The following is a 25,911-nucleotide window of genomic DNA, read 5'->3' on the forward strand; positions in this document are numbered from 1 at the left end:
AAATGAGTTACAAACTTGCTTTCGGTGTATGCTCATCATTCGAGTCTATTATATTCTTATGCATCTAGAATTACGTTAAGAACTTCGACGAGAGAATGAAAATCGAAACAGATACTGGTTGACATGTTCACACGAATATTATTATACTATTTACTTGTGTGTTAAAGAGGTGAAATTGTCGTGCAAACTCTAGTCAAATTCACTTATTTATCTTTTAACAAATGAATTTCACATTTAATAAATTATAATTTATTTATTTTTCATAATAATTAAGACTAAAATTATTATTATTATTGGTTATTTAAACTGAAATTCTAATATTTAGAGAATTATCACATCTAAACGCAATTGAATACACTATGAAAATTGAAACACAATTAAATTTGTGACTAAATATTTCTCAACATAATTTTAATTAATGGGATTTTAGTTTTATATTAAGATTAATTATAGAAAAGATAAAGTGAAAAATTCTTAGTTTATTTTAAAATCGTATATGTTAGTTCATTTATAATTTTAAAAAGATAATTTATCAATTAAGTTTTACCTTGTATAATTGTTTTCCCATTGAACTATGTATTGTAACATATGAAGTATTAATCTTTTGTAAATAATAATAATAAAATCATCATCCATCTAGATATTATATTAAGAAATTAAGGTTGTAAATTTTGAATATTCACTTAGTACCTAATTATATACTTATATAAGTAGGATTTGACATAATCAAACAGAAATTTCAAATACTTTTATTTATCTAAAGTCAAATTTTTTATAACGTATTTTTGTTTTATGTTGTGTATTCATTAGTTAGCTCCATTTTTGTTAAGATAATTGGATTTGAGTCCACAATTGAATAATTTTTCTAAAACTAAATTATAAATTAAAGAATATATTATAAAATATGTTTTTTTTATATTCAGAACTTTAAAATCAACTAAACTTTTACTTATTAATAAAATAGGGTTTTTAGAATTTATTGTATGTAATAAAATAGAGATTTTATTTCATCTAAACAATAAAATTCATCAAGTATTTCCTATAATAATAATGATAATAATAATAATACATGTTAATTAGGATATCAATTGTGGACTCTAAAACTTATAAAAAATATTATGTTTTATTAATTAAAAATATGAGAAGTTACATGGAAGTTACAGTACCAAGCCTCAATTTATTTCAAAATTCTAAATAATAGTTCATTTATGATTTTTTTCAAAAGTAATATTATCCTTACCTCAATCAAATCAACATTGATTTTTTTGAGGAACATAATTTATTTTCTTTTTGGGTCGTTTGGTGTGAGGAATAAAAATAAATGGTTATGGTATAAAAAATAATTTAGGGATAAAATTTATTGTCTTGTTCGATTGTCAAGTTTGGAATAATAACTTATTCAGCAATTTTAATCATACTGATGGAATAAGTTATTCCATATGTATGGTTATCAACTTATTTCAGATAGTTAATTTCAGGATAATCATGGATAACTAGTTTCCAACCAAATGAAGGAATTATTGGAAATTGAAAAAAATCAAAAAGAATCAAAATTACCCTCGAACTTTTAAAATAACTCAAATATACCCTTCAACTATTTTTGGGATCAAATATACCCTCGTCGTTATCAAAAGAGATCGCTAATACCCTTCCACTTAACGATTGACCGTTAAAGCTAACGTAGCAGTGTCGCTTGAAAAAAAAATCCATATAGACGGCCACATCAATGTTTTTCCCTCTTCCTCTTTAGTTCAGGGGTATTTTTGATCCTTTTTTATAATTTTAATTTTTTTTTTATAAATTTCTTATACCACCACATACTCTCTCCCTCCACAATCCCACCCACTTTTTTTAATTATTAATTATTATTTTAAAAAATTTTATACAACACCACATATTTCTGAACTAAAGAGGAAGAGGGAAAGAGGCTGAAGTGGTCGTCCATGTGGATATTTTTTTTTTCATATGGTACTGCGTCATCTTTAACAGCTAACTGTTAAGTAAGTGTGGCAGCGGAACCGGCACTTACCAGTACCGGTACTGGTCAGTCCCATTCCGATAAGTGCCAATAAGGGTTAGGGGTAGGGAGTCCAATAGGGGAAACGGGATAGGTGGGGGTCAGATTACTGGTCTGTCTCGATCCAGTTTGTACTGGTAACGGTTCGGTCCGGTTCGATAATTTTTGCCAGAAATTAAAAAAAATTATAAAATAGACCTTAAACTAGCCGTTGGGTGGGCATACCCCAACGGCTAGAAAAGCCCCCCAGCCCTCCAAATGGCCCCCTACCCCCCCCCCCCCCTTTTTTTTTTTTTACCCTAAAGTTTATAAAAATAACATTTAGGTTCTATTTTTTAACTATAAACCCCCCTCCCCCCCCCACCCAACCCCTTCTCAATTTTTACACACTCATTTCTACTCTCTCGACTCTTTCAAAGTTCTAATCTCTTTAGTGTTATTACTTATTAAATTCTATTAGTTGGAGAATTTTGGTGGATTAAAATTTTGGAGTATTTTCAAGCTTCAAGATTCATTCCAACTTATAATTTTCGACTATGGTACATTCATTCTAACTTACAATTTTTATTTATTTAGTCTTTATTAGTTTACTTATTTATTTGTTTGTGTTTAATTTACATAATATATTTAATTTACATATTTGTAAAATTTTAATAGTTCACTTATTTAGTCTTCACTAGTTTACTTATTTATTTGTTTGTGTTTAATTTTTGTATTATATTTAATTTGCATATTTGTAAAATTTTAATATGAATTTGGAGACAAAAATATTTCAAGAAAAAGTAAAAAATCATTTTTGGGTAGTATAGCTAATGTTTTAACCAGAAAAATCAAATTTGGTGGTAGTTCTTCTAAATCTAAAACTATACAACCACCATTACATATTTACATGGATGATTATACGCATGTAAATGGCACTTGTTTTGATATTAATAGTAATACTCAATTAGACCATGAATATTTAGATAGAAGATATGATAATTTTGATGAATCACTAGATGACGATAATGATGATGATAATGTAGATAATGATGATATTGATACTTTTGATGATGATGAAACTGAGCCACCTATGGCTTCTAGTCCTTTTCGTGCTTCTGTTCCCTCTCCACTCTCCTTGTACATCCAAATAGAGTTAAACCTAAGCCTGAACGTAAAAAAACTCTGTTGTTTGACAATTTATGACTTAAAGTGAAGATAAAACAAAAGCAATTTATAATAAATGTAAGCATGTCATGAACCATAAAATTGTGGGAAAGGTTGGTGGTACAGGGAATTTAATTATTATTTTAATTAGTTAAATAATGAATAAAACAAATCTAAAATACATTATTAATTTAATATTTATTTCAAAATACATTTTTAAAGTTTAAATTTTAAATTTTAATCTTTAAAAATTTAAAATTTTCAAAGTTAAATTTTAATTTTTTAAAATTTAAAATTCTGAAAGTTTAAATTTTGAAGTTTAAACTTTTAGTGTTTAAAATTTCAACTTTTTAACTTTGAAAATTTAAAAAATTTAAAGTTTAAATTTCAAATTTGAAAATAGAAGTATAAACTTTTAAACGTTTAAATTTTTAAAGTTTTAAAGTTTGAAATATTTGAAAATTAAAATACATGAAAAAAACTTGAATTAAATTGAAGACAATAATAAAAAAAAATTAAGGCGAATAGCCTATCATTTTATTTATAAAAAAGTAATTAGTACAATTTATATTACAATTTACAAATATTAGAAAAGTACCTAATCGACGCAGCCACCTTCTAGTAAGGGTTCTGTTTTAATTAGGCCTCGAATTATCTAATAGTTGTACTCTCCAAAATAGTCTCATCTTAATTCTTCTAACATTTCTCTAGTTACATGTTTCGAAAGTGGTTGTATAGCTTGTTCCTCTAATGCATCCATTTCGTCTTCACTTGAATCTACCAAAATATTGTCAACATCATATTCAAATTGGGCTGGTAATGGGGGAAGCCCAAAAATCCTACGTTCCACACTAATTCAATCCTTAAATAATACTGATATCTCTAAGCTGTCAAATGCTAACAAATACCTATGTTCTCCTATTTGAAATCTGGCCGCACTAAAAGCTTCCTTCAAAACTACTAAAGATGCCTAAATAGCAAACAAATCTCGAATAATCCGTTGAAGCTTTGGAAATACCTTACCGCGCGTCCTCCACCAATTCAAAAGGTCGGATTTGCCTTCTGCATCCTTAATGCTTTCCATTCCCTGATTAAGAAATTCATCAAAATTATTTTTTTCGTTAGAAGTAAGTCCTAGATAACTTTCTAACATATCATCAATATTATCTTCAGAATATTTACACTTGGATGTTTGAGGTTCTTCTTGACGGACTACTTCATTTGAAATAGTAGAATTATACAAGTCGTATAGTTTTCTAGCCTCATTTTTAATACTATATTTAACCGTGGATAAACTAGGTTTTTCATCATCTTTAATACCTAAATTTAAATAATTTTTTTCAACCATTAGTGATGCACCAACTTCTGTGTATGTTTGATTTAATAAACAAATAGTTAAATAAATTTAAGGAATATGAAAAAAATATTTTTAAAATTTTTCAATCATCTTAGCAATAGAATCTTTAAATTTTTGTTTATTTTGATAATCATAAAATTTAGTCGAAATTGCACAAATATTTGATAAAACAGAACAAATAGTAAAGTAATAAAGTCCAGAAATTTATTTTGTAGCTAAGAATTTTTTTTTAAAAAAATCCACAAGTTCTTTTCCGTCATCGCAGTCTGTTTCTAAAAGTCTATAATTCATATCTGCATTATGAGCATTCCAAACCATTTGCAAAGATTTTCTATATTTATAAGCTACCTTAAGCATTTCATATAAAGAATTCCACCTAGTAGCAACAGTTTTTGAAATTTTTCTCTAAGGGAGATTAAATTCAAAACACCTATTTTCAAATTCTTTACGTCTAGATTTTTGTAACACCCCGGAAAATTTTTCGCAAAGACTAGAACACTTCTCCACATGTGTGTAGACTCGAACCGAAAGACTTGTAATTATATATATGAGTTAGGATTAATTCCTAAGTATTTGAAGTGTGTTAGATGTGTTTAGGGGTCATAAGGGATCTCTAACACCAAACCGAGTCCAAAGAATTCCAATCGATTAAGTTTTCAGATGAGTTAGTATAAGGGTTAACTTCAAATGACCATATCTCCTAGAATATAATGAACTGGTGGACTACACCTACCAAATTAAAGGTATTTGAGTCTTCTTTCCAACGCCACCAAGATTGTAATTTTTTGAGTTCGGAGTCAAAAGTTATGACCATTTTACTACAGACTAGTACTGCAGGAATTTTAGGCCTGGACAACCACTGCAGGAAATTTAGGCTTGGCGCTGCAGTGGCGCGACGCGCCACTATAGCGCCAGAAAATAGCCTCAGTAGTTTGGTTCTTGGCGCGATGCTCCACTATTAGATGTGCAGGGTTTTAAGCTTATTTTGGATTGCCGCTGCAGTGGCGCAACGCGCTACTATAGCGCTAGCAAGATTTTTCGCCCAGTTTTTCAGATTTTGAGAGGGGCAACTTGGACATTTTCCCTAAACATATATAACTAACATAGAACGTTTTAGGCTCATTTTTTCAGCCTCCTCACCTCCAAAGAAACCCTAACCTTCACCTTCTTCTCTCAAAGCATCTCCAACAAGAATTTGCCCTCAAAAGCTCAAGGATTCAAGCTTCCTATTGAAGACCCAACAACAAGGTTTCTTCAAAATCTACTCTAAGGTATGTAAGGCTAACCTAAAATATAGATTGAGTTCTTTCATATGCCCCATAGATGTGTTGGATGAAGAAAGGTTTGAAACTTCTATGAAGATTTTCTTGAATTTTTCTAAACTATAGAATATTTTTTTTAATATTATTAATTGAATGATGATTTTCATGACTTGAATAACTAAATAATTATATTTCATATTATTGACTACAAATGATTTTTTGTACATAAATCCATATGTATTGATGGTGTTCTTGAGTTGAGTTTTGTTGAGAGTATGGATTCATGTATTCATTCACATGAACCCAAGATGAGATTTCCTTTTTGGTCATAATTTGTCTTGAGTTTGAGATGGATGGTTTGTGTATATGTATTGATTGGAATGAAAAGAATGAATTGGAATAGTTATGAATGATGATGTTTGATGATGATGTGGATGATGATGTTCGAAGTGAAATGGATTGAAGTCTAATGTGACTACACGATATGTGATTTGCATAATTCGATTTGCTTGGAGTCATATGAATTATTGTTTGAGAAGGAGTTTTAAATAAATGATTTGTGAATCTTTTTGCATAAACTATTTATACACTATTTTGAGTTTAAAAAATTATTATTTTCATCTTTGATTTAAAAAGGGGTTTAAGTATGAGTTGAGTTTAAGGAGCCTCTAAATTATTGTTTTTGAACATGAATATTTTGAGTATAAATGAGTTGAGTATTTTTATATTAAAATACTTATTTTGAGTTTGAGTTGAGGAGTTGGAATTATATTTTAAATGCACATAATATTTTCTACATCCATTGAGTTGAGATGGTATCAAATTTAAAGAGAAGAGTTTGATGATTGAGATGAGTCGATTTGAAAGAAGGTCCAATGAGACCAGACTGATTGAGTTTTGAAAAGAGTCCAATGAGACTAAATGAGTTGATTGAAATTAAGTCCTAAGAGACTAAATGAGTATTTTGAATATTTTACTCATTTGATAGATATGTGCGTATTGAGTCTTGGGAGGAGTATTGAGCACCGAATTGGGTAAGATTATAGTCCATACTCGAATTTCATAAACTACGCCGCCAATGTAGGAAGGGATTGTACCGTATCGGATGTTTCCCTATTTCATTGTCCTGAAATGATAGGACTTGATTGATTGACGGATCCATGATGAGTTGATTCGTTCATACCCTGGCAAGTATGAACGGACGTGGCAACGACGTGGCTCGTTGTGCATCATCTACTTATAGGTGGTGGGATTTTTGTCGGTTAGAGAAACTCCCAAATTGAGTGGATTGTGCATGATTTGATTGGTTTGATTGAGCTTGTTGATAATTGAGTTGGATTATATCGCATTGCTAAGTTCTAATTTGCATATTTATTGAGTTGAGTCCTTTGACTTGATTGTTGAGTTGTTTGTTGAGTTGATTGTATATGATTGAATTGGATTGGATGATATATGATCAGATAGTGTACGATTGGATTGGGTTGAATAGAGCGGTATGTGATTGGATGAGATTGAATTGTAAATGATTTGATTGAACTGTATTATACATGATTGGAATGGGTTGTATGGTATATGATTGGTCTTTGTCTAAAACTGTATCCTTACTTTAGACTTATGACACTTTGATTGAGTCTCTCTTATCTTTCTGAATTGAGATATTTGAACCAACGTTATTCTTCCTTGAGGTATGTTTTATTCTGCCATATTACATACTCGTACATTCCATGTACTGACATCCATTTGGACCTGCATCATTTCATGATGTAGAGACAGGTTTAAGAGATCGTCAATAGGAGCACCATTGAGGATCTATACACACTCAGCGTATTGGTGAGTCCTCCCCTACATTCAGAGGACACCGCTTATGTTATTCTTGCGTCGAGTTAGCCCTTTTCATTTTTATTTGAGGTAGCCATGAACATGTCATTGGCACCAATTAGATAGTAGTGATAGAGGCTTCATAGACTAGATAATGATGAGTCGATTGAGTATTTTCTTTCCTTGAGTTATTCTTGTCAAACTATTTTAAATGACAAAGATCGGAGTTTAATTTGTTGGCTCATGGCCTTTCTTTCTTGAGTTAGATCGTTGATTTGGATTGCCCGCCAATTTATTTCTTTATTTAAAATTTCCCTAGTTGATTGATATTGAATGGATGTGCGAATGGACCAAGTGGTTCGCTTGGGGACCAGCAATGGTCTTCGAGTGCCGATCACGTCTAGGGTACCCTCTCGGAACGTGATAATTTTACTCGATATTTAAAAATAAAATGACAAGCAGCTTCACATTTAATGCAACTATTATTATACATTGTTATACCATCTTTAATAATTAAATTATATATATGTGCAACACATCTAATATGAAAATCATCATCATAAATAGGGCTAAGTACACCTTGTAAAGTATCACTATCAAATGTATTATTAGAAGTATTGTCTAAAGTGACACTCATTATTTTATTAGATATTCTAAAAAATTCTGTAACTCCTAAAATAGTTTGAGCAATATAAGCACCGATTTTTGAAATTTCACAATTTTTGTAACCCAAAATACGTTTTTGTAAATTTAAATTTTCATTAATCCAATGACCGTTAATTGTAAAATAATTATTATCATTTACACTACGGCCCATATCAGAAGTTATAGCTATTCTACAAGTATTAAAATTAAATAAACAACAAAGATGATGAAAATATTGGCCTTGATAATCAAAAATGGCCTTTTTAATAGTGTTTCTTGAAAAATTATTAAACGAAGGATTATACACTAATCTAATATAATGAATAAAATCAGGATTTTCACCAAAACTAAAAGGTAGTCCAGTAACAACAATCATTTTAGCCAATTCTTCTAAATCTCTTTCTCTATTATCTGAACGTTGTGTACTAGGGCAGAAACATTAGAAGGGTTTAATGTTGATTGAACCATGTTAGAGCCCCCTACTCTCACAGATGCATCAGGAAGGGGCGTACCATTTTTTATTGCATCCGCTATCGCGTTAGCTTCCAAAAATTCTCTTTTACAACAACCCTTTCGTAAATGCCCCGGAATATCGGTCCGATTCGTTTCAATTCTGTCCCAATATGTACTGGACCGAAACATAAATTACGATAATTACCGGTTCCTACTAGTATCGGTACGGTCCGATTTCGGACGGAACCATCATTTTCATGGCAGGTTCTGATCCGATTCCGATAAATACCAGTCTGATTGACCAGGTTTCGATACCGCTGCCACCCTTTCGCTAAGTGGACCGATATTTATGATCTTTTTTAATAACAACAAAGATATATTTGATCTAAAAAAATAATTAAAAGATATATTTTAGCTATTTCGAACGGTTCAAACCCTTTTACATCGAAAAAAAAAAGAAGAGAACAATAGCGCTTAAACCCTAGCTCTGATAAGTTTCCACTTCCACATCCACATCCACATCCACATCCACATCCACACCATTGCTAAAGAAAAACGAAGGAAACACAGTAACCAATGGTGAAGGCCTATCTCCGGTATGAGCCGGCGGCTTCTTTTGGGGTTATAGTATCCGGGGAATCAAACATTGCCTATGACAGCTCCGGCAAACACTTGCTAGCGGTGGCGTTAGAGAAAATCGGTATATGACATGTAAGGCAGGGTCTTTGCACTAAAACCCTAACCCCTTTACCTTCATCAAACTCAAAAGGCCCCTCTCTTGCCGTTACATCAATTGCTTCCTCTTCTTCATCCCACGTAAATCTTCTTTTCTCTGCCTGTGTATTCACAGTGTTAGAGACAATTGCTAAAATTCAGTTGTATTTGTCATTGTTATAGTACTTCGTTTAGTACAGCTAAACCTCTTTATAACAACGGCATCCTTTGTTCTAATATTGGTATTTTTTGGCCGCTAGGAAATATTAGAGACTATATAATATCAAATAACATGAAAAATTGTTTCCAAAACAATTTGGCCTTTATTGTGAAATGTTGTTACAGAGGATGGTTTTTACTGAGAGGTCAGGTCGTACTTATTTGTTTTTCCTCTTTGGCGCTGTTGCAGTGGAAATGGGTATAATAAAAGTCGTAAATTTATTGCAAAGATCATAACACAATTAAAACAAACGCTCCACCATCAACCTACTAGCAGTGGGGAAGAAAACATAGCATGTCTTATAGTAAAAGCTTGGTTGAACGATACCAATTAATTGAGAGTTATTAGTTGTTAGTAACAACTTGTTACTGTTTCAATTAGATTAGGTAGTGTGTTTCTGAATTTATTAAGTAGTGGAATAGAATGGGTCCAAATAGGCAGAATGAACATGGAAGGTTTCATATAGCCAATCCCAACTAGTTTGGGATTAAGGTGTATTTGATTGATTGATTTGGTTTTTGGATAAGTTCTGTACAGGTATGGTAAATCGGGAAAAACTATTTCGAGTATGATTTTATCCAGATAAGTATTTTTTCCTATATGCTCCTAGGGCTTTGGTTCTACAGTAAAGGTGGTGTAGAGTGCATGACGTGTGGTATGGGCACATCACGTGTTCGCGTCAAGATTGGTAAATCAAATCTGGCATTTGTGTTAAGAAGCATAGAGGGGCGATTACATTATCATTGAATTTCAAAACTGAAAACAATGGATTTTTCGATTATTAAAAAGTATTTTTCCTGTATGATTTATTTGTAGTGATACAGGTTCTGCATTTATGCTACTCTTTCATGTAAGATGTAGTTGTATCTTAAAATGTAAGGCGTTACAGAAAATAATTTGGGCGTAGGAAAGCAGGAAAGCTAAAATGTCAAGATGTGTTCCGAGGTCTATATTTTGGTGCGCTCTGTTTGTTAGGTCAGACTCATTATAGTTGTTTGTTGTAGTGGTTTGTTTCATAGGAAAAGATTGTGAAACTTACGATTTGTTTTAAAGGTTTTAGTAGTGATAAATTGGACTTAATTGCAGATAGCAAGTGGTTATGCTGAAGGAAGCATTAGAATCTGGGATTCTGAGAAAGGGATATGTGAAACCACGCTGAATGGGCATAAAGGTGCTGTGACAGCCCTTCGATATAATAAGCTTGGATCATTACTAGCATCAGGAAGCAAAGATAATGACGTTATTTTATGGGATGTGGTGGGTGAGACTGCTTGTTCCGCCCTCGAGGACATCGTGATCAGGTTCATACTATCTTTAAACTAGGCATAGCGTACTTCCATTTCTGACTTCATATATTACTAGTGAATTTCTAATTTTGTTTCATTGTCATCTGTGTTGCAGGTTACAGATCTTGTTTTCTTAGATTCTGGCAAAAAACTGGTCATGGCTTCTAAGGACAAGTTTTTGAGGGTGTGGGATCTTGATACTCAACATTGCATGCAGATAATAAGTGGTCATCATAGTGAAATATGGTCCATAGATATTGACCCTGAGGAAAGATATCTGGTCACTGGTTCTGCTGACCCTGAACTTCATTTTTACACGATGAAGCATGAGTTAAGTGATGGACAGTTGATTGCTAACAAAAGCGAAACAGATGTAAACAAGGAATTGCCTACTGAAAACAAATGGTAAGTACTGATTTCATTTGGTGAAATTCAGCGCCAAAGCAAGGATAGAGTTGCAACAGTGAGGTTTAACAAGTCTGGAAACCTGCTGGCTTGTCAAGTTGCAGGGAAGACAGTGGAAATATTCCGTGTGCTGGATGAGTCTGAATCTAAACGCAAGGCGAAAAGAAGAATCAGTAGAAAGAAGGAGAAGAAAGCTGCCAAAGAAGGCCTTGAGGCAACGGAAAGAGGAGAGGCAGATATTGGAGCTGAAGGAGGCAGCAATCCTGTTGTTATGGTCCTGGATATCTTCAAGCTTCATCAGACCCTATGGGCTGGAAAGAAGATCTCCTCAATTTCTTTCTCCCCAGTTACTTCAAAGAATTCACTGGCTACCTTAGCTTTGTCTTTGAATAATAATTTATTGGAATTTCATGCTATAGAAAGCAATTCAACTAGTAAATTGAATGTTATTGAGCTTCAGGGGCATCACGCTGATGTCAGAAGTGTTACTCTCAGCTCAGATAACACTCTTTTGATGTCAACTAGTCACAGTGCAATTAAAATATGGAACCCTACTTCTGGTTGTTGCCTCCGCACAATTGATTCAGGATATGGTCTCTGTGGACTCTTTGTTCCAGGTAACAAGTATGTGGTTGTTGGTACAAAGGGTGGGACCCTGGAATTTATTGACGTTAGAAGTGGTACTTGTGTGGAAGTAGTGGAAGCCCATGGTGGTGCCGTTCAGTCTATTGCTTTAACTCCAGATGGGACAGGTTTTCTCACTGGCAGTGCCGATCACAACATTGAATTCTGGGAATTTCAAATGGTGCAAAAGGCTGGTGAAGTGCGTAATTCACTTCTCTATCTAAATTACTCTGCACCTCCATCTTTCTTGACAGTATAGTGCTGTTATCTGCACTTTGCTTCCAAATGTTGGGATTTCATGTTGTTGGATGGTTTAGGAGAGGGATCCTTGGATTCCTATGAAAAAGATTATTTAGTGAAAAAGATTATTTACACTTAACCACATATACTAATATAATTGCTAACAGCTATAATGGTGCTGTTATACTTATTTAAAAAGAGGCCTATAATAGTGCTTTTAAACAAAAGAAATAGTAGCATAGAATAACTGATTCCTGTACTTCAGTAATTCTATTGAAGTGATCAGCATACTGAGGTTCTCACCTGAATAGGAATTTATCTAATATAAAATATGTATTTTCCTTGATATGAAATTGGATTGAATTCTCATTTTCAAAAAAAAATTAAAAAATCGGATCGAATTCTTACGACCTCGCTTTTGGCTTTTAACATGCACTAGTTTCTGCTTGGATAAAAGAACCTCTATTCCTGCTGGTGAATAATGATGGGCTCTCTTTATCTACATACAGGGGTCTAAGCATTTAACTGCCTCTCCTGCAAGGAGCTTAAAAATGAATGATGATGTTCTAGTTGTTGCTGCGAGCCCTGATGGTAGATTTATTGCTGTTGCCTTGTTGGATAATACAGTAAAGGTAACAGTCTAACTTGTTTGAATTGTCTATGTTTTGATTTCTGAAGAACAACTTTAAAGTTGGACATTCTCATCTCTTGGGACTTGAAGTATTCTTATGAAAGTATTTGTGAAATTATCTGATCAAATCTCTTGGCTCCTTTTTTTGGAGTTTGTAATTACTCTTCACTCCTGGTGCTGATTTTTGCTATATATACAAGTTGTTACCTTTTCAAAAATGAAGAAGATGGTGGGTGGAAATATTATTTGGTACTTATGTTTTGAGAAACAAATGCTGCTTGTCGTATCAGTTTTTAAGACCTTGCAATTGCCCACCATCTATCTTTCCGTTCAATTTTGAGTTTAATTTAAGCAAAACAAAAGGTGATCTACTATCGGTTGTAGTCTTCTTGACATGACATTCATTTGCTTGCTCATTGCTTCCTATTTACGATATGTTTATTTTTGATGCTTTACGAGCTACCTCTAAGCTTACAACAACAACAACAACAACCCAGTGAAATCCCACAACATGGGGTCTGGGGAGGGTAGAATGTACGCAGACCTTACTCCTACCAAGGTAGGACGGCTGTTTCCTGGAGACCCTCGGCTCAGTAAAAGCATAAATGCATAAAAAAATGTTAGATAAGAATAGAAAATTAAAAGCTTTATGAGAAAAACAACAAACAAATAACGAATAAATGACAAATAAATACAAATAAATAAAGACTAATAACAAATAACGATTAAATAAATAATGAAAGCGTCACAGGTAAAATTGAGTAATCAAAGCATAGAAAGTAATAAATAATAACAGAAATAACAGAAATAACAGAAATCAGAAGTCAAAGCGCAAGAGATCATAATGCACTACTACACCTATGAATAGAGAAGAATAACGAGACTATGAACTAGCCTTCTATCCTAATGTGGGTCCTCCACACCCTCCTATCTAAGGTCATGTCCTCCGTAAGCTGTAACTGCGTCATGTCCTGTCTAATCACCTCTCCCCAATACTTCTTCGGCCTACCCCTACCTCTTCTGTAACCATCCATGGCCAGCCTCTCACACCTCCGCACTGGGGCATCTGTGTCTCTCCTCTTCACATGTCCATACCATCTCAGTCGTATTTCCCGCATCTTGTCTTCCACCGAGGCCACTCCTACCTTGTCCCGAATAGCCTCATTTCTAATCCTGTCGCTCCTGGTGTGCCCACACATCCATCTCAGCATTCTCATCTCAGCAACTTTCATCTTTTGAATGTGAGAAGTCTTAACTGACCAACACTCCGCCCCATACAGCATAGCCGGTCTAACCACCACTTTGTAGAACTTGCCCTTAAGTTTTGGTGGCACATTCTTGTCACATAGCACTCCGGAAGCGAGCCTCCATTTCATCCACCCTACCCCAATACGATGTGTGACATCATCGTCAATCTCCCCGCTGCCTTGCATGATAGACCCAAGATACTTGCAACTACTTCTCTTTTGGATGACCTGAGCACCAAGCCTAACTTCAACATCAACCTCTTGAGGTGTCTCACTGAACTTGCACTCTAAGTACTCTGTCTTTGTCCTACTCAACTTAAACCCTTTAGACTCCAAGGTATGTCTCCAATCCTCCAGCTTAGCGTTAACTCCGTGGCGAGTCTCATCGATCAGGACTATGTCATCCGCGAAGAGCATACACCATGGCACCGCACCTTGAATTTGTCGCGTCAATCCATCTATCACCAAGGCAAATAAAAAAGGACTAAGAGCTGATCCTTGATGCAACCCCATCACCACTGGGAAGTGTTCTGAGTCCCCTCCTACTGTCCTTACCCTGGTTTTGGCTCCCTCGTACATGTCCTTGATCACCCTAATGTATGCCATAGGTACACCTTTAGCCTTCAAACATGTCCATAGTATTTCTCTTGGGACTTTATCATAAGCCTTTTCTAGGTCGATGAATACCATATGCAAGTCCCTCTTCCTCTCCCTATGCTGCTCCACCAGTCTCCTCATAAGATGGATGGCTTCTGTAGTTGAGCGTCCCGGCATAAATCCAAACTGGTTCTCTGAAATAGACACGTCTCTCCTCACCCTCATCTCTACCACTCTTTCCCACAGTTTCATAGTATGACTTAGTAGCTTAATACCTCTATAGTTGTTGCAACTCTGGATATCCCCTTTATTTTTGTATAGAGGGATCATTATGCTCGACCTCCATTCTTCGGGCATCGTTGCCGTTTTAAAGATGACATTAAATAACCTAGTCAACCACTCCAAACCTACCGAACTCGTGCTCTTCCAAAATTCCCCAGGAATCTCGTCAGGTCCGGTTGCTCTTCCCCAGCGCATCCTACGAACGACACTCTTAACCTCCTCGACCTTAATACTCCTACAATACCCAAAATCGCAACGCCTCTCTGTATGTTCTAAATCTCCCAACACAAAGTCTCTGTCCCCTTCCTCATTCAAGAGTTTATGGAAATAGGACTGCCATCTCTGTTTAATGAGGGTCTCGTCTACCAATACTTTTCCATGCTCGTCCTTAATGCACTTCACTAGGTCCACATCGCGTGCCCTTCTCTCCCGCGCCCTAGCTAGCCTGAACAATTTTCTATCCCCACCTTTCTCTTCTAGTTCAGCATAAAGGCGTTCAAAAGCTGTTGTTTTTGCCGTCGAAACCGCCGACTTCGCCTCCTTTCTCGCTATTTTATAAAGTTCCCTATTCGTCCATTTCTCCACCTCATCTGTGCTTTCTATCAACTTTGCGTACGCCATCTTCTTTGCTTCCACCTTTTCTTGCACTTCTCCATTCCACCACCAGTCTCCTCGATGCCGACTACGACTACCAGTCGAGACTCCCAACACTTCCCTTGCCACAGTCCTAATACAACTAGCCGTCCTATCCCACATACTGGTCGCATCCCCATTACTATCCCAGGCCCCCATAGCCTTCAACTTCTCTCCCATCTCCAGGGCATTTGCAGTGGTCAAACTCCTCCATCTGATCCTAGATCGATCATCCCCGACCCTCTTATTCCTCATCATCTTGATCCCTAAATCCATCACCAAAAGCTTATGTCGGGTTGTAAGGTTGTCTATCGGAATGACCTTACAGTCTTTGCACAGACCTCTATCGACCTTCCTCAGGAGTAAAAAGTCTATCTGAGTCTTAGCCACCGAACTATGGAATGTTACCAAGTGGTCTTCCTTCTTTGGGAAACTCGAATTGGCTATGACCAACCCAAAAGCTCTTGCGAATTCCAAAAGTGAAAGGCCTCCTACATTTCTGACCCCGTAGCCAAAGCCTCCATGCACATCATCATACCCTCCTGAAATAGACCCGATGTGCCCATTGAAATCCCCTCCCACGAAAAGCTTCTCAGTAGGTGGTATACCTCCCACTAACTCATCCAAATCCTCCCAAAAACGCCTCTTATCCTCCTCCCTTAAGCCCGCTTGTGGCGCATAAGCACTAATAATGTTGAATGTGCTCCCTTCAACGACCATCTTAATCGACATCATTCTATCGTTGACTCTCCTAACCTCCACTACCTGATCCCTTAGATCATTGTCTACTAAAATGCCTACCCCATTCCTATATTTTGATCTACCTGAAAACCAAAGCTTATACCCGTCTACCTCCCTAGCTTTAGAACCTACCCATTTGGTCTCTTGGACACAAGCTATATTAATCTTTCTCTTCTTTAGAATTTTAACTAGCTCTATGGATTTGCCCGTTAACGTTCCAATATTCCAAGAACCAACTCTCAGTCTAGACGCTCCTTTAACCCACTTACCTCTCCTTACCCTCGTCCCCGACCCCGTCCCTGAATGAGAACATGACCTTAATCTACCATCACTAACTAAAGCCACGAAAATATGTAGGAATTAATAAATTATTCAAAAATCTAAAGTTAGCTAAATGCAACGATAAGTGTATGAACAAAAATATAGATAAACCGGAGGTACCAACTCCAGTTGAAAAGAACCTGTTTCACGCCGGAAACACTGTTCACACCGGAAACACTGTTCACACCGGAAACACTGTTCACGCCGGAAATACTGTTCACGCCGGAAAATGGAAAACCGCGAGACGACGCCGGAAATCAATAGATCTAGGCCAAATCTAAACAGATCTGGAGAAATTCGTTGAAAAACAAGCAAAAGGAAAGAAAAGAAAAAGAAAGAAGAAGAAGAAGAAGAAGTTGTGCCAAATACTATGCAGCCTGTGAGAGAGAACTAAAGCAAAGAAAAGCTGAGAGGCAGGCTGGTTCTTTGTTGCTGACTACCTCTAAGCTTATGAATAGAAAAAAAAACATTTTTCATTGGTTACACTAAGTAATTGACTAATTTCCCATGTGACCTATAGGTCAGGGGTTTGAGCTATGGAAGTAGTCACTTATGCTTGCATTAGGGTAGATTGTCTACATCACATCCCTTGGGGTGCATCCCTTCCCTACACCATTCTAATGCGGAATGCGTTGTGCATCGGGTTTCCCACCCTCCCTCCCCCCTTTTCCCCCCCCCTCTACATTTAGTTATTTCCCAATGCTTTTTTGTTATGAGACACTGCAAGATGAAATCAGATGTTTTTTTATACGACCTATGGTGCTGGTTCGCTAAGAGAGAACCTACAATTTCTTGAGTTAAAGTACTCAAAGATGGAATAATTTTCTGCTAAGATTTCACGGAATAAACATAGTTTAGATACAATACTGATAAGATAACAACCCCCATAAACTAGGACATGGTTTCCTAACATTACTGGAATGAGAAACTGCAAATAACTACTACTGTAAACAGTTGGGAGACCAAGGAGTGCTAACATTTAGCCTTTGATCTTGATGAAGGATATATTTGATCTTTTATTGTAGAGCTCATTGTTGGAGTGAGCTACATTTGTTGGTGATGCTGAAAGCAAGAAACTGTTACACATTGAAGTAGGATCTGAATGTAATAGAAGAAGACCAGAACTTCTCAAGCAAAATCAAACAATGATTTTTCTGGTTAAAGTGTTACACTATTAAGCTGAACAGGAAAAACTGAGGTTTAGCCCTCAGGGTCCTTAGTAAAAGTCAACCTACTTCCTAATACACCTTGTTCTCAAACTTAGACCCATTTGAACAGCCTGGAAAAGATTTGAGACTGAGACAAGATCCTAAAATCAGCTACCGAATTTTCTGTCTTGCTTGAATTCTAGGTTGTTTTCATTACACTGTTGAAACTTTTAAATCAGATTGTTTTTCTGTTGGCATCATTGTTTTTTGTAGTCTGCTGAATACTTTTATGTTTATTTCATGTCAAGGCTCTTTTTTCTGTCTGTTCTTATTTAGACCTAATACTTATGATGTCCATATGTTTTCAGGTCTTCTATATGGATTCACTCAAGTTCTTTCTATGACTCTATGGGCATAATCTGCCCGTATTGTGTATGGATATTTCTTCAGATGGGGATCTGGTTGTCACTGGCTCTGCGGACAAAAATGTGAAGATTTCGGGTCTAGTTTTCGGGGATTGTCATAAGTCACTTTTTGCGCATGCTGATAGGTGCTTTGGTTACAACATTAAGTAATCTAGTATTCAACTAGGTAATATTTAGCAATTAACAAATGCTGATACTCTCTTTTCATGGCAGTATTATGGGAGTTAAGTTTGTGCGCAACACCCATTACTTTTTTACTGTGGGGAAAGATCGCCTGGTGAAGTATTGGGATGCTGACAAGTCTGAATTGCTTTTAACCCTTGAAGGTCACATGCGGAAGTTTGGTGTCTTGCTATGAGCAACCATGGTGATTTTATTGTTACAGGATCTCATGATCGGTCAATACGCCATTGGGATCGTACTGAAGAACCATTTTTTATTGAGGTATTCTCTATTAATGTCTTTAAATACTGCATCAATTATAGACAGTTCAAGTAAGTAATTAGAAGTTTGCTATTTGGATTTACAGGAAGAGAAAGAAAAGAGATTGGAAGAGATGTTTGAATTAGACATTGACAATTCATTTGAGAATAAGTATTGACCAAATGAAGAACTTCCAGAGGAGGGAGCTGTGTCATTAGCAGGGAAAAAGACTCAAGAAACTCTTACTGCCACAGATTCCATCATTGAAGCACTGGACATGGCAAATGCGGAACTGAAGCGAATTGCTGAACATGAGGTTTCCTTTCTTCTTACCCCTGGAAGCATCTTCTTACTGTTCTTCCTTCATTGGAATAAGAATTTGAAGAATGAAATTAAATTGTAGTGGTTTTAGGTTTGATGTTATCTTTTTGTATAGACTTGAGCCTACTTAATACAACAATCATAAAATGATTTTGGATTATCCAAAATATTTTCAGTGTAACTGATGAACAAGATTTTTATAAAGAAAGTGACTAAATAAAGGTTGTCAAAGAGGCGGTTATCTTATCTAAATATATGTATCTTTTCCTTGCTTTGTCTTCTTCTTTTGAACTGGGTAACTGGATGTGGTGGGTAATAAGTAGCTAGTTAATTATTATATTTATTAAAAAAGAAATTATTATAAAAATTTTTGACTTGGTAATTTCTTGAATGGCAAATACTATATTTACATGTAGGAGGACAAATCAAAGGGCAGAGTTTCAGAATTCAGGTCGAATATTCTCATGCTTGGGCTTTCTCCTTCTGATTATGTTCTTCGTGCATTGTCTAGTGTTCATACTAATGATCTGGAGCAAACGTTGATGGTAAGTGATTATTTTGAAGATTTCTTTTAATTAGGAAAGTTTTTTTTCCCAGTAATTACTTCCTGACCTGAAAATGTTATTTAACTGTTTCAATTCAAATGTCATCTTTACAATTCCATACACTCGAGTTTAAATCTTTGACCATGCATATTTTATTGAACTTAAGTTGGCAAATTGCTACCTGGGATTGTGGCCCCCAGTTAGGTTTATTTTTGATAATGGGAAGCTTATTGTTACGTCCCATTTAACTTCTGATGGTGCATAATTAAAGATAAACTGTCCTTTTGAGGGTAGTGAAATTAATCTGAAACTAGCCGAAATGGAAATCATAACTTCAATCTCAGAGGGTTTTAAGGATTGTTATCAGTACTTCAACTAAACAATGTCCGCCTTAACTGTCAAATGACTTAAAAACAGATCAGACCCGCCTTTCTGGTGGTGTAGATTAGACCATTAGATGATGGATATGCATGATAGTTGTTACTAGATATAACAACACACCTAGTGAAATCCCATTAAGTGGGGTCCTGGAAGGATAGAGTGTACGCAGACCTTACCACTACCTCGTGAAGGTAGAGAGACTGTTCCCGAAAGATCCCCGGCTCAGTTGTTACTAGATATAATCAAGTAATAATCGAACTTCCTGCTTTGAGTAGGGACACTAGTATATTTCTGTTCCTGGAGCCTATCTGTGATTGAAATGGAGTCAATTGGATGCATAAGGTTGTGTGGCATCTTTGGCACAAAACTTAACTGAGTTTACATGGTTGTGTGGTTTACTCAAAATTCATATCGTGCCTTGAATCCATCTGCTTGGAAGGCATCCAAAAATTACCTTATGTGGCCATTCTTACATCATGTGTTACCCAGGGAAAAAAAACTACCCCCAATATTTTCCTATCTTATATTATCTAGTGTCTTGTAGAATGACATCTTTGAAAAACACAACTTTAGTGTATTCTTGCTCAAATGCTTGAGATGAGGGTTGTATGTCTCACTCCAATAATGTGTTACCTACTCAATTCCAGAAAATTCATAATTCAATTTACCAAGCTTTACACATTAACATTTGTTATCTCTTTGGATTTGTCTTTTCAATTGAGTTTAAATGGTCTGTATCCTGTTAATTTTGATTTTGTCTTATATATATAATTATATTTTAAATAATCCTTGCAGGCCTTACCCTTTTCTGATGCTTTGGACCTCTTGTCTTACCTTGAGAAAGATAAGGTTAATATTTTTTTTCAAGGAGATGTAAAGTTTACATCTCCTTAAAAGGGCAGCCCGGTGCACTTAAGCTCCCGCTATGCGCAGGGTCCGGGGAAGGGCCCGATCACAAGGGTCTAAGGCTGCGTACAATAGACCCTTGTGGTCGGGCCCTTCCCCGGACCCTGCGCATAGCGGGAGCTTAAGTGCACCGGGCTGCCCTTTTAAGGAGATGTAAAGTTTGTTGCATCTATTTATATTATAAAGCATAAATACTGTGTTTGAGCTTTTGAAAACAAAGAAATTGAATAGAACTTCTCACATTAAGGTCAATCTCTAGAAGAGTGGAGAATCCGAAATTTCAGTAGCAATCAACAATTTTCTTTTTCTGTTTTTTTCCCCGTAAAGTAAGGCAATCAGCAATCAACAAATTTTTGCACGTCAACCTCAACCGGTAGTATTATGTCTCTGGATTTGTAATCGTACAAAGTATGCTTTGCTTGAATGTTCTTGTCTACTAGTTTAGTTGTGACTTATCGGATTTTGGGTCAAGGAGACCTCAAATTCATACTCTGTCAATTTTGTTGCGTCCAAAACGTCAAATTTGGTCTAGTTGAACATAAACTTAAAGCTTGGGATCTTAATCGTTGTTTTGAGTTTTTAGGCCTAGAAATGAGTTTTAGGCCAATAAAGGGCCCGGGAGGGTAATTTCATCATAATGACATTTTATTGGAAATCTGACGAGTTCATTGATTCTAAAATGTCAAATTTAGTGGAGTCGCATATCCGATTTATTTTTATCGGACTTCGAACGAATTTTGAGGGCCCAATCAAAGACTTGAACTTTGCCCTCTTTTAATTTTCTGGTTTTCTGGTGCAGGTTTGGATTTAGCGAACGTCTTCAAAAGCGAACGTATGCGATAGCGAATATTGTCTGTGAAAGTGAACATTGTCGGCTTTAGTGACATCAGAGAGTATAGATGGAATTTTGATTCTTTTTCTCCATTTTTAACTTATGGGAGCTTGGAGTGGGCAATTTGATAAAGGATTTTTGTGGAAAAACATTGGATAAATGATTTTTTGCCTAAACTCCTTCATTTCCATTTAAATATCTTGAGATTTTAACTTCCAAATCCTAGATTTTGAACCCCAAATCCCTCGATTTTTCATGAACTCAATATCTTGCGACTTCACACAAGGATCCTCTCATGGGATCTACAAACATTTATTATGTGTTGGAACGTGACACTCGATCCAATTATGTGTTAGAATGTGACACTCAATCAATTATGTGTCGGAATGTGACATTCGATCCAATTATGTGTTGGATCGTGACACTCGATCCAGCATACAAACAATCACCATTCACAACCATAATCAACATTATATTACGAAGAACAGGTTCATCACAATACAGGTGAGTAGTGATCATTTCACATATTTGATAACATGCTTCCTTATTCATATACACATATGCATATAATGAAGTAATTTAACAAGTACATGAAACACATAGGAAATAAAATCATCACCTACCTCGAATTCGAGTTTCAACCACTCTAAGATGCAAGAACTTTCCCTTTCTGGGTTTGTTCCACTTGTTCTTGGTCTAAAAACATTTAATACATGCAAATGATCAATATAACAGTCTACCTTAATTGAATTATAGTATAATTCCCCTCTTAGACCAACTCATGATCCTAAACCCCATCTAGGGCTAATTTCCATCATTACCCACATGCCAAAATCCTCCCCCAATGATTAGCCATCCAAGTTTACGGATTTTAGGAATCGAATTATGAGTTTAGGGAGTATAAATCTTACCTTAAGCGTGAGAATCCATGGAAAAATGATAAAAATCACCCTGGGTCACTTTCTAACGTTTTAAGAACAATTTTTGCAAAATTACCTTAATTGAATTATAGTATAATTCCCCTTTTAGACCAACTCATGATCCTAAACCCCACCTAGGTTTAATTTCCATCATTACCCACATGCCAACCCCCTCCCCCCCCAATGATTAGCCATCCAAGTTTACGGATTTTAGGAATCGAATTATAAGTTTAGGGAGTATAAATCTTACCTTAAGCGTGAGAATCTATGGAAAAATGATAAAAATCACCCTGGGTCACTTTCTAACGTTTTAAGAATAATTTTTGCAAAATAATACCGTTTTTGGGATTTTTTTCCATCTTTTACTTCGCGATAGTCTTGCCACAGTGGGACCATCCCACTCTAGAGGGATAGGCGGAGCGAGTGAGCTTAAGACTTGAGCTCTAAACTTCCATTTTACAACACACTCCCATCCTATGGCATCTTAAATCATACCCTTCACGCCGAAGGTAACTCTGAGAGTTTTACTCACCCAAATGCGATTCCGTGAAGCTATAACAACTCCGTATCATCTTGGCTATCATTAATTTAATTGGATTGCCGATTTGATTCTCCACCTATCACCAGGTCACCCAGACCTCGCCTGACTCAAAATTTATTCAAGTCTGGCCTAAACTCAAATTTTTTGAAGTTACTGCCCAAAGTTTTCTGGCCCAAATTCTTTCCCCAATGACCTATTCATAACGCTGGGGATAGGTTGTTATAATAGATACCAATTTACTAATCATTCTTCCTCGAGTGATTAATTAGGAAAAACAGAACTAAAGTAAAGATATAGTAGTACTTGCTTCGACGAACAATTGAGGATACTTGTCTCACATGTCCTTCTTGGTATCCCAAGTAGCTTCCTCCACCGAAAAATGCTTCCATTGCACCTTTACCATGTTGATCTCTATAGTCCTCAATTTTCGAACATCTCGATCAAGGATTAAAATCGGCTCTTCCTTGTACTGAAGCTCCTTATCTCACATAATAGAGTCCCATTTAATGATGTAATCTCCATCTCCATGGTACTTTTTCTGTATCAACAGATGGAATATCGAATGTACTCCAGACAAGTTAGGAGGTAAGACCAATCTGTGCGCCACTAGCCCTACACAGTCAAGAATTTCAAAAGTGACAATATAGCGAGGACTGAGCTTACCTTTCTTTTCGAACCTTATTACCCCCTTAACGGGTGACACTTTTAAGAGTACTTGCGCACCTGCCTAGAATGTCATATCCCTCACCTCATGGTCAATATACTCTTTTTGACGACTCTGGGCCGCTAGAAGTTTGCTTGGATGTTTCTTACCTTATCTTGAGTATCCTTCACTAAGTCTATCCCCAAAGGCTCCACCTCCCCAGCCCCAAACTATCCTATGGGAGACCATCATCCCCTCCCATAAAGAGCTTCAAAGGGTGCCATCTCAATGTTGGAATGGTAACTTTTGTTGTAGGAGAATTCACACAAGGGCAGGAACTTGTCCCAATGTCCCCCAAAGTCAATCACTGATGCCCTCAACATATCTTCCAACACCTGGATAGTCCTTTCTAATTGTCCATCTGTATGTGGATGAAAGTGAGTTGAGTGCCTAACTCTTCATGTAGCTTTCCCCAAAATTTAGAAGTGAACTGTGTACCACGATTTGAAATGATAGAAAGGGGCACCCCGTGTAGCCTTACTATCTCTTTAACATAAATCTTTGCCAACTGTTGTGCATTGTAGTCCACTCTAATCGGAATAAAGTGTGCTGACTTGGTCAACCTGTCAACCACCACTCAGTAGTCTTAGGGAGTCCCACTATGAAGTTCATGGCTATTTTCTCTATTATACCCCGCACTTTTGTACATTGGAACATGTTTTTTTCTCTAAAAGATTGCCATGTGATCCATGTTATTTATGAAGTTCTATGTGAGTAGCGATGGTTGGAAGTAGGTTTAGAGGGATTGGAAAAGAGTTGGAGGCCAAATAGTGAGTCGTGGTAATTGACCTACTTACGTAAGCTACCGACTTGGATGCCTTACATACTTAAGCTACTTGAGTACATACCGAGCTTACGTAGCAAGAATTACATAGGTTCTTAAAGTAAGATGAGATTATGAACATACGAAAAGGGGGAAGAGGACACATGGCAGCAAGAGAAGGGGACACGTGGCAGCAGGTGATGCACCTACTTGGACCAAGTAGGTGACACACCTGCTTGAGTGAACCCCACCCCGCCACGTGGCAGCCAGGGAATGGGTGCATGGATGCGGTGGCCCAATGAGGGAAGGACACGTGTCACCCTTAGGGGCTGACACGTGTCATCTTCTAAGGAAGGGTATATATATATGTTGATGACTAATTCTCCATTTCTTCATCTTCTACACTTAGTCAAATTGAGAGAAAAATCTTGAGAGAAAGAAAAGAGAGCTACGGCTAGGGTTCCTCCAAGGTAAGCCCTCGACTTTTGCTTTGTAAATTAATTATCTAAGGTATTCTTCGATTAGGTAACAGTGTTTAATAGCGTAAATTACTCATTGGGGCAGCAAAGAAGGGAAGCGAGCAGCCCACCAAGTTTCAGCCACGTTAAGGAGCTTTCGAGGTCAATTTTCGGCAAGGTAATGTTCCTCCTTTCGAATTGGAGTTAATGATGTCGTAATGGAAAGATTACTTGTGTTAAATGAAGTTGGAAGTAAGAAAATTGCATAATAATGATTGACGTTGTAAACGAACGGAATTGAAGTCGTTCTAGTTGGATTAAAGTTAAGTAGTGTTGTTATTATTGTGGTATTGTGTTCGAAGGTAGTTTGGGTGTGTTAAAGGGATGAAAACTTGGCTATGAATGAATATACATGCTGCTGATTGCAGCTACGTGATACTACGTTCCGTGTGGTTAAGATTTTGTGAAATAAAAATTGAAAACCCTATTTTAGTGTCGTGGTGATGGGCGAGCTGTTTGGAGCTTGTATTGCGTAGTGTTGAAGTGATTTAATTGTACATAGCTGCTGGTTGTTGTTGTTGATATGACTGTACCAATCGGAGGTGTAATTGGAAGTTCGAATAGGGCAAGTTATAGGGGAGATGCTACTCGATTTTCGTTAACTTCTTAACTAACTAATAGACTAGTCGAGAAAGGAGAATAAGGAAATGATTCCTATGGATGTTTGGTTGTAGATTTAGAAACTGGAAAGTTGAAGGTTATTAATATTAGTATTACTTTTGTGTTAAATAGGTTCAGAGGGCGACGAAGCGAGCATGGTTACGATTAATCCATAAGAGGTATGTAAAGCTATCTTTCTCTTCTCTTGCCATGTCTTAGCCATAAGTTGTTCGTATATGAAATGTG

At 36.2% G+C, this 25,911-nt stretch overlaps 1 pseudogene; it reads left to right on the plus strand.

Annotated features, from left to right (window-relative positions):
* Positions 1-9,213: 9,213 nt before the first annotated feature.
* On the plus strand, positions 9,214-21,669 carry LOC129875773 (uncharacterized; annotated as a pseudogene).
* Positions 21,670-25,911: the final 4,242 nt, after the last annotated feature.

This window comes from Solanum dulcamara, chromosome 12, assembly GCF_947179165.1.
Source record: "Solanum dulcamara chromosome 12, daSolDulc1.2, whole genome shotgun sequence".
NCBI lineage: Eukaryota > Viridiplantae > Streptophyta > Magnoliopsida > Solanales > Solanaceae > Solanum > Solanum dulcamara.